The sequence below is a fragment of the Ictidomys tridecemlineatus genome, chromosome 8 (genome assembly GCF_052094955.1).
Source record: "Ictidomys tridecemlineatus isolate mIctTri1 chromosome 8, mIctTri1.hap1, whole genome shotgun sequence".
Classification (NCBI taxonomy): Eukaryota; Metazoa; Chordata; class Mammalia; order Rodentia; family Sciuridae; genus Ictidomys; species Ictidomys tridecemlineatus.
Genome location: NC_135484.1, coordinates 72,858,693 through 72,869,542, shown reverse-complemented (window position 1 = coordinate 72,869,542; position 10,850 = coordinate 72,858,693). Strand labels below are relative to the sequence as shown.

General features: G+C 38.0%; 1 protein-coding gene across 2 annotated transcripts in view; it reads left to right on the top strand.

The window, feature by feature from the left end:
• Orc3 (origin recognition complex subunit 3) overlaps positions 1-10,850 on the top strand; it is a 91,184-nt gene that overhangs the window by 78,800 nt on the left and 1,534 nt on the right. The window lies entirely within an intron of this gene.

Here is a 10,850-nt window from a genome sequence, read left to right as displayed (position 1 = left end):
CTAGTACGTTCAGAAGCTTCCGAACGGCGGCCGATGGGGAGGGATTGCGAGGTGGCTGCGGCAGCAGGAGCTCAAACGAACACGTCCAACCGCTTCCCCCTCCACCGTACGACTCTTCCACCCGCCGCCGGCCCCAATATGGCGTCAATAACAACGCCGCCGATTCAAATCCTGCGGCCTCAGGGCGCCTGCGCATAGAGGCAGGCCCACTCGAGGATGCATTCTGGGAGTTGTGGTTTTACTATGTGGGGAGGAATCGGCGTGAAAGATGGTAAGGGAGGAGTCACAGAAACTACGACTCCCGTCGGGCAAGGAGAGCCATTCCGAGTTCCGGGTTGGAATTTAAATCCCCTACACAACCAAAGAGTAAAAGGAACTGAGCTAAAGAGAAAAAAGAAAAGGCTCTGAGACGGCGAGAGGGAAAGGGAAGCTAACCAGTAGGAAATCTAGTTAAGCCACTTAAGATACCTGTAAGACTTCGGGCATAGTTGCTCCCACAGTGATTTAACAAGGGAGACATAGAAAACAGCCAAGAGAGATTACTTTCAATATCAAAAGTGCCCAAAACAAAACTTGTCACATCGAAGTGACAGAAAATGATGCAGATTATAACATCTATTTGAAATTATGAGACAGAACAAATTAGTGTCAGATTACATTATCCTTGACTGAACTCTGTGCTTTGCCCTTCTCAGGTAGCTGCTTGCCGACACATTTAATTCTGCAAAGCCAGCTTTGTTTCTGTAAATGAATAGGATTTGAACAAAGTACAGAGCCAAATTATTTCCTCTGGGTAAAAAGCAAGGGATACCCGTAAATGCATTAACTCTGTTAAATTTGGTGTATATCTTGTGCACAGTAAATAATATATATCCGAATACATAAGGATATGCCTAGGTAATTGATATTGGACCCATTGTGTAAGCAGAGGGGGAAGATATTTCTTAAAATTGTATTTTTAATCAAGTACCTAAACTAAGAATTGAGTTCAGCATTAATTTAAAAAGTGGTTTATGTAGAAACTGTATTGACCTCTACCATGGTCTCTGTCAGCAGTCTATACGAAACTATGTGAATGCCATATTATCAAATGATTATAAATAACAAATACTGACTTCTAATGCTCATTTACTCTTGTCCTTTGTTCAGTAATCAACAGATGTTTTGTAGCCATTTTGTACACTTTGTAACCAGTTTTGAACAGTAATTGAATATATTCTCATTTTATAGAATTGTCCAATAAATACCTCAGCCATGAGAAGTTTTGATCACACTGTGTCAACAACTAAGCCACGATAATTTTAATTTAGGATATAATACTGTTTGAAAAAAAAATGTCTTTACAAAGACCAGCATTTAATGAAATAATAACTAAGACATCTATTAAGTAAACTTTTACTAAACACTCATAAAACCCATGATACTGTGAAATTAATAGAATATAAATATTTTAAAGATGAGTAGAAAATATTGTTTATCTAAGTATTTTCTGAAATTAGCATTTGACTTTACATGATAGAATTTACATTAGAAAAGACAAGTGTAGTGGCACAGACCTGTAATTTCAGCAACTCCAGAGGCTGAGACAGGAGGATCAGAAGTTTGAGGTCAGCCTGAGCAACATAGTGAGACACACAACACTTTGTCTCAATATAAAATAATTAAATGAATGAGGGATGTAGCTCAATGGTAAATTGAGTTCAATCCCCAGTATCAATCCCCAGTATCAAACTTGGTTCAATCCCCAGTATAAAAAAAAAAAAAAATTAGATAGGGGGTGGGTGTTATAAGTTGAACTGTGTTGAATGTAACTTTGGAAACAGGATTATTTCAAAAGTAGTTACTTAAGATGAGGTCATACTGGAGTTGAATGGATCCTTAGTCCATATGACTGTTATCCTTTTAAATGTGGACAAAGGGGAAATGTGGGGAAAGACAGACAGAATGCCATATGAACATGAAGGCAGAGATCAGAGTGATACATTTACAACCAAAAGCCAAAGACTCAGCAAGCCATTAGAACCAAGAGAGAGACATGGAATGGATTCTTCCTCACAGCCCTCAGGAGGAACCAACCTCGATGATACCATGGTCTTAGAATTCTATTCTCCAGAACTGGGAGCCAGTAAATTTCTGTTTAACTCAACCAGTTCGTAGTTCTTTGTTATGGCAGCTGTGGAAGCTAATTTAGGGGGACTGTGATTATCAGTTTGAAATACACTAGACTGCCTAGGAAATGAAGAAAAAGTGCATTTAATGCTGATGGGGATATCTGGAAAACTTGACAGTGTAGTCATAATAGCTGCTTGTGGGGTCAATACTGCACAGCAGATCTGCAAAAGGCTGTCAAGATTTAACACTGACAGGGCTGGGGCACCTCTCCTTCTACCAAGAACTATACAGGCTACTTCACAAAATAAGAGTACAAGATGGACCCTTCCCTGACTTCTTTCTCTTTGCTCAGACTATCTGCTCCACACTTACTGCCTGACTGCTTAGCCTTTACATCCAGCCTAGGCATTAACTCCTCCAGAGTTGGTTTTATAGATTCATAAAGACACACTTATCTCAATATCTTCATTATTATCCTCACCACATTGCCAAATTATTCTCTGTTGATGGATCTGCCTCTCCTACCACTGTTTGCTCCTACCAATAGCATAAAACTTTGTAAACTTCAGTAAATATCCACCAAATATTTCTTCAGCATTTTTTGGGGGGGCTACATCTTCCTCTTAATAGCTAGCCCCCATTATCCTTATCATTTAAGGTAGGTATCTACTATATCAGGCCTGGTGGTGTATGCCTGTAATACCAGTGAGGTGGGAGGCTGAGGCAGGAGGATTACAAATTTGAGACCAGCCTGAGCAACTTAGCTAGATCCTTCTCAATATTAAAAAAAAAAAAAAAGAATAGGGGATATAGCAGAATTGGGAGTGCAGCTCAGTGCTAGAGCACCCTGGGTTCAATCCTCAGTACCAAAAATATTTGAGTGTGTGTGTGTGTGTGTGTGTGTGTGTGTGTGTGTGTGTACTAAAACATTATAGCTACACTTTTAGGGGTACAAGAAAGCTGTTAGAGGATAAATAAAACCTACAAAAATGTTTCTTAGGTTAAAATTGAAAATAAAAATAATATTTAAAAGCTAGTTTTTAACAACTTATAAGTGGATTTTCATTTGTGGATGAAGGGGAAAAAGAAAACTACATTTCACACATTATTCAGGTCACATGAATCTAAATATATAGTGCAGTTATTGGTGACCTACACAGATCAGAATTGGTCTTGTTGTGAGTAAAAGGAAAGTTTTAAAGACTTGAAATATTTAGAAGGGTTTTGCCACCATCAGGTATTTTCCTGTTTCATACACTATCAAAAGTCTCCAAAGAAAATCAAACTGTTTTACCTAGACACTGATCTTTGCTTGGTATTAGACTTTTCTTAAATCTCCCAAGATATTCCCCAGTATCTGATTCTGATTAATTATTCTTTGACTAAAGCCTATAAAAGTAAACATAGCTGAGTAGCACCAAGTATTATCATCCTAAGCCTAAAGATCCTCTTCCCACCATAAATCATTTTTAAACAATTTTTATGATGACAAGGATTAACGAAATACATAAGATACAGAGAGATGTTTGCTGACTTTTCATGCTGAGTTTGAGTAATTATAGGTTCAGTAATAGGAACAGCAATCTATTTCAGGAACCACTTAAAATCTATATTCAAAACAAGATTGCCTAGGACAGAAAATTTTGTTTAATGATTGTGTAAATGAGTGCAGTTAGAGAAGAATAGACATTGTAATTCCTTCTGCATATGATTTGCCGTCTGGCCTAAATTTCTTCTAAGCATCATATTTGGAATATACAGAATTTTATGTTATAGATGTGATGCTGGTTAATTTTTGTTTTCATCATTTTGGATGTATTCATTGTTTTGAGTTGATTGTTAGATCATAGAGTAATCAGAACTGTATACAGATGTTCCTTGATTTACGGTGGGACTACATCATAATAAACTCACCATAAGGTAAAAATATCTTAAGTAGAACATGTATTTAATACATTCTAACCTACCTAACATCATAGCTTGCCATACAGTACACTGTAGAGTATCATTTGTTTTCCCTCCTGATGTGTGGCTGGCTAGTATTCTATTGCATATCACTAGCTGGGGGGGAAATCAACAATCAAAATTCAGAGAACAATTTGTACTGAATGCATATAATTTTTACACCACCTTTTTAAAGTTTAAAACTTGTGACTTGAACCATCATAAGTCAAAGACCATCTGTGTTCTGCTAGTGATTTCAAGAGGTCACCTTGTTTGTGCAGTCCCGAGACTCAAGGCAAGGTTACCTATGATCAAGCTGGATCAGAATCTGCCTCATTCTTTCTAAAAATTTTCAGGAACAACATCTAGAATCCTATGCAAGGGTAAAAAACATAAGTGAAAATTCTCCTGTATAGTTTTAATCTCTTCTACATCAGAGACTGATTTCTCCTTATATAAGAGAACAATGCACTCCAGCAAATAAGCTGAGATTCACTTAGGGGACTTTGAAAGAAGCCACTGATTAGTCTCTGGACACACCAAGATTTTTAAGAAATTCTTGCTTTAAAATTTGCATACTTAAGTGTGTACCCTCAAGTACCTGAAGCCTTGCTCAGAAACTACTCTTTACAGAAAATCAGTAGTGTTTAAGGATCTTATTTCCCAGCCCAAATTCATTAGAAGTATCAAATAGAAGGAAAAGGAAACAGGAATTGAAAACACACTAGCTTCAACAAGCAATACAATTTTTGGATACCAAGGAAAGTGACTAAAAAATAACTACAGGATTCCAGAAGCACAACAGCCTTGAGACATCTGTCAGGACAAATATTGCTACCATATCTCAACTGCAACTCAATTATCACTGTTTAATAATGGTAGGGTTGCCAGATTTAACAAGTAAAAATAAGATGCCCAGTTAAATTTGAATTTCAGATAAACAAGGAATAATTTGATAGTACAGTATGTCACACATACTGTGTTTAGCTGAAATTCAAAGTTTACTCAGTGTCTTGCATTTTATCTGTCAATTTCAAATAAGGAACACAAGATGGTGATCCCAAGTTATCAAGAAAAGTACAGACTAGGTTTGGAGTGCAGCACATCAAGTATCTAACAAATATATTGGAAATTATCACATTGATCATATATAAGATCAAGGGAATCAAAAGTTTCAGGTGTTTGGAAAGTTAATTTATATGAAATAGTTTGGACCATTCATTTTCTATTCACTGCAAAGTGCCAGGCATAAAATAAACAGCAAAAATTTGATGAAAAGTTTAACACACCATCTTGTCATTGGTGGCATCTTAAGCCCTGAAGGTTGCCCCTAGCCCCCATTCAATCATTTAGTTCTAGAATGCCTTCACACCTTCTGCTGCAGGTGTCAGTTCCATTGTCCTGATTATGTCCAGGCCCGACTCAGAGTTGGTGTCACTGTCTGTGTCAGGCTCTCGTTCCCTCTTGTGCCTTTGATCCTGTGCTTCCATGATGTCACCTTGAACCTTCTCTGATGAAACTTTTGGAGAGAGATGATGCCTACACTTCCCCAGTGTGGGGCTTCTTCCTACAAGCCCATTGTTATAAGGGCCAGCAGGTGTGCAGTGTGAAGGAAATGGAGGAAGAAGCCCCAGGAGCTTTCCAACCCTACCAACTGATAACAAGCATTACTCTGGGACCAATTGTTGGTCACTTGCAACCCTCCAGGCCTGTGTAAGACTAGGTAGGACTTCACTGGGTGCCCAAGAAACTGCTTGATTTTATCTGAAACTTGTTTCCTGCAATTATTCTTGGTGGCCAGTTAAGTCCAAGAACTTGTGCCCATCTTAGACTAAAAGGAGATACTTACTGCAAATACTTACAGCATTTGTCTTTGAGCAGTGGGACATGGAGTGGGTCTGTGGGAACAAGATATACTTCTGACCTTCAAAGAAGCTTACTTTCTACCTTACATTTGCGTGAAGGTTCTTTTTCAAAATTCCATTTATCATAATGTGAATTTTTTTTTCTGGGGGAAAAGAAGCCATACCAATTACCATCAAAACCAGTACCTCTCACCATAGTGCCTAGTATAGCAAACCTGTAGTAAATGATGCTGTCATTTTTCATGCTAAGAACTCCAAAATTATCCCAAGCCTGAAGTAGTGGAAGAATCTCAGGAGGACCTTCTTGTCCATCAGACTGCCAGTGGCCAATTTTGGCTGCTGTGGTCTATTTTCTGAGCCATCTGTCCCCTTCCACACACATCCCTCTGTGCCTATACTCCCAAGTAGACTGCTACTGTGACATCGACTTGTCTTACTCCTGGGTAATAAACTTAACTCTCACTTCTGATTGCATTTCTAGGGTGGTTCCTCATTATCTTCTATTGCATTGTTTCAAAGACTTCTTCCCATAAATGTCTTCACAAAGAGGAATAAGGGTTCAGACTGAAACTGTCAAAAATGGTACTCCCAGCCATTCACCAGCTGTCATTCCAATTCTAATTTGAAATTCTTCTTTATGATTTTGATCATGGTTAATCCAAAGATCAGGATGCTTTTGACACAAACAGGACACTTTTGGAACAAAGGCCATCGTTATTATTCATTGTGAGAGAATCGATTGGCCCAACTTGAATTTTCTCTTAACATCAGGATTACAGTTTGATTTCTGACTCCTAAAATACACTCTACCTTTAAATTACAAAAGTGGTCAGGTTAGTTAAGCTAGTGTGTTGGCAGCTTATTTTGGTATAGAAGTAACATGAAAGATGAGGTTGTGGTACACATAAAAACCATTTTAAACTCTTAGGGTGGTCTTCCTTGTTAGAACAACCATGTATGGAGTACTCTACTATGTCTAAAATCCTGTTTTGCCACACAAAGCCTAGCAGGAGGAAAAAAGACCCTTTCCATTTCAAGGAAGCTTATGGTCTGGTGGAGGAGATATGCACACAAATAACTTTAGACTACAAACTCAGAGAACACCTAGGTTCCAAATCAGTCAAGTTGGGTTATAGAGTGTGTGTCTCTTTACATTTCACTTACGTAGGTGGGTTAGAACCAAGGTGGTAATATTTTGGGGGAATTAAAGTCATTAATTATAGAGATTTATCCATGACCCAGGTACGTTCTTAGTATATCCTAATAAAAATCCTATAAGGTAGTAGTGTCAATCCCATTTTACTACTGAACTTGTGGGTCATGCTTTGCCAAAGCCAATGTCTCGGCTTGGCACCAGAATCACGAGCCACCACACAGCTTTGTAGGTTCAAACAGCAATTCTTTATTCCAGCTCTCACACCGCCTCCACACAGGTCCAGGGGCAAACGTGTTCTGCCGTCTCCCGCACAATTCACCTACTCCACGAGGCTCTCTCCAAATCCCATTTTAATCTCACGAGAACTCAACGGGAACAAGCAGCAGGAACACCCTAATCCCAGCAATAATCTTCAACTTCCAACTTCCCTAAAACCCATTATCTTAAACTAGCAACGCCTTAAACTCAAGGAGCCGGTTACTTCCTCAAACCTGATCAGCTCTAAACCCGGATCCGCCTTGGTCCTTGAGAAAGGTCACCTTATGAAAGCATGCATGCAATGTCCCATCGAATGTCCTCTAAGCAGCATGGGGTACGCTTGGCAAGGAAATTTCGATGCGTCATTCCTACTTGGTAATGGCCCTCAGCAATGCTTGAGGTCACATAGTCTAAAATGGGTCAGAGTTGTGACTATTACCTAAGTTTATAAAATTCCAAATGTGTTCCACACTATTGATTTGGACAACAAAGAAACTTGAAAGAAAAGAGATGGATAAATTTAAATTTCACAAAGCATAAGGGAACAAGTAGTCCATAAAGGAAAATCTCAATATATGCTCCAGACACCACAAAAGAATGTCACCTATGACTGCTTCGCTGAGTTTTGTTCCTCCATGGAACCTGGTATTTGAGTACCATGCTTTAAAAGACATGTTTCTGTCTTAGTCAATTATGAGTTCCTATCGAGTTTTGTGGGATGACATATAGTCCATATGACCTTTATTAGTTTCCTAAATAGTTTTTTACTGTGTCTACAAACAGCTAGCACTTATTTACAAGTCAATACAAGAACAATTGCTAAATTATATTAACCGCATGCTTTACTTGTTTTGCTAACAAGCATTTAAATAGACAGAAATTCAGATTCTTTTCATTCCTCTTTATTTCTTGTTCTTCAAAATGTGGCCCATGGAACATAAGCATTGGCACCACCTGGTAGTGGCATGTAGAGCTACTGAATCCAAAGCTGTAGTTTAACTAGATCCCCCAGGTGATTCATACTATATTTAATTTAAGAAGTTATATTCTAGTTTCCTTAGGTAGCATTTCCTTGGTAGATGTGCTAATGACACTCTGCCATGGTCCTCAGGTGTGTATGCCAAGCCCTGCCTGAGGTCTTAGTGATACTAAGATGCCTCCTGTGTTAGAAAGAAAGTAGAATAAAGGAAAGGAGTCCAGAAAAACCTAAAAATGTTTACCTGGGTCAGTGACAATATCTGGTGGATTTTGTTTTGGTGGGGGGCTACTGAGGATTTAACCCAAAGGCATGTTACCACTGAGTATATCCTCAGCCCTTTTTATTTTTTATTTGAGACAGAGTCTCTCACTAAGTTGCTGAAGCTGGCCTTGAATTTAAGATTCTCCTGCCTCAGCCTCCTGAGCTGGAATTGCAGGTGTGTGTACTGTGCCCAGTGAATTTCTGTCTATAAATATTCTACCCTGCAAGAGTAGAGTTCAGAATGGGTTTCAAAGGAGACAATATAACTGAATGTTGTGTTTACGTCTTAAGAAATTATAACTCAGGGAAGTAGTAACTACTGAACAGTTCCTTCTTTCCCTCATGGCTATCTTTCCACAGTGCTCAAAGAAAGATTTAAGAAAGCTAAGCTTCTTAGAAATGGCTCACCTAATAAATATTTGTTGAGTATTTATTATATGCCCACTTCTCTGGACACCTCTGTGGTAGGTGCTCCAGTTACAGATAAACTCTACTTGGGCCTACCCCTTCTGGCAGGCACTCACAGGTGAGTGAAAAAAAAAAATTATTGTACAAGTTGGTGGGCATGAACAGAAGGCCATGGCTTTGCAGGTTGAGAGGAAAGAACTAATTCTGAACCAGTTTCCTTTGTATTCTGTATTTTCCCTCATTTTCGATAAGCCTTGTAATATTACCTTTATTGCAAAGGATGTTTTCCTTTCAAAAATTTCTCACCTAAGATGCAAATGTTTGAATGGCAGACAGCTACTTTCTTCAGAATTGGAAATAGTCTTGATAAAACCTGGAGTGTCACTTGCCACCCAGCTAAAATTATGCAGCTCATCATTCCAGTACTGTGCTCTGTATTAATGGTATTCAAAATGTAATCTGGGGGCTGGGGATGTGGCTCAAGTGGTAGCGCGCTCGCCTGGCATGTGTGCCGCCCGGGTTCGATCCTCAGCACCACATACCAACAAAGATGTTGTGTCTGCCGAGAACTAAAAAAAAAAAAATAGATATTAAAAAAAAATTTTTTAAAAATGTAATCTGTGTTGATTTGTTCCCAAATACACAGATAAATCCACAATGATAGTTTAGACACTTAATAGAAATTTGACAGTCATACATGAAAGGGCATCACCAGCAGACTAGTCCTGTTGAACAGTTATGGTTCAGGTGTTGAACTAGAATGGGTAAGTCACATGTGAAATGAACTTCACAGTAGCAGTAGAATAATGTACAATTTTTTAAGGTCAAATTTGTCAACTGGAACCCTGTAAAATCCAGAATTCCACTTGTTAATTTGCCTATCAAAGATAATTCAAATTTAGCTATAGATCAATTTTGGTACTGGCTACTGTTAAAGGATTGAAAATGAATGTGGAATGTATAATATTACATGCTGTGTTTTAGATAAAAGTTGAAAATGAATATCTGAATCTTGCAGAAATTAATTTCTTTTCTTCCTTTCTTATCCTCCTACCTCTGTTTTTACTGGTTTCTCTATTAGAGTGTTATTAAAACATAACAGCTGTTTAGATGTACATGATCCCCTGTTAGTAATTCTGTCACCTATCCAATCTAGATTGGATAAACTAACAAGTAAAAAGCAAGCTCAGTTGTAACATGAAAAATTTGAGATATTAAAATACAAGGTGTTTGTTTCAAGTGTGCAAACTTGCATTTAATATAGAGAATTGCTATTTCATTCCTTTTTGTTTCGTCATAAATGCAGAACAACAAAAAAGTAGTGAAGCAAGACTTTATTAATTGCCTGCACTCAGGCTTTCAATAAGCAATGAGTATACAATTTTATAATTTATATTTTCCCCTCTGATTAGATCTATTGAAATATATGTCTATTGAATTTAACAATTTTTAAATGTCATCTTGTATTCTCTATTTTCCCTAAATTTATTAGTAATTCATTTTTGTTTTATTTACAAAGATCCAGGTTAGTCACTGGATGGGGTGAAAGGAACAGTTTCTTGACCTCGATAGTTTGATTAAAAACTTTTCTCGCTAACCTACTTGTTGATGACTACTGTTGTCATACCCAGCATGGTGAAAAAGAAAGAATACTATTAAGCTAATACAAACTAGGTTTAATTAGCTAATACATATAGAATGTTGACTATGTGCCAGGTCCTATTCTAAGTGCTTTACAGGTTCTAAGCCATTTATTCTTACCTTGTGAATTAGCTACTATTGTATCACCATATTACTGATGAGAACACTGAGGCACAGAGAGATCATGTAGTTCTAAGTGGCAGAGCCCAGAGGCCCTGCTGGGGAC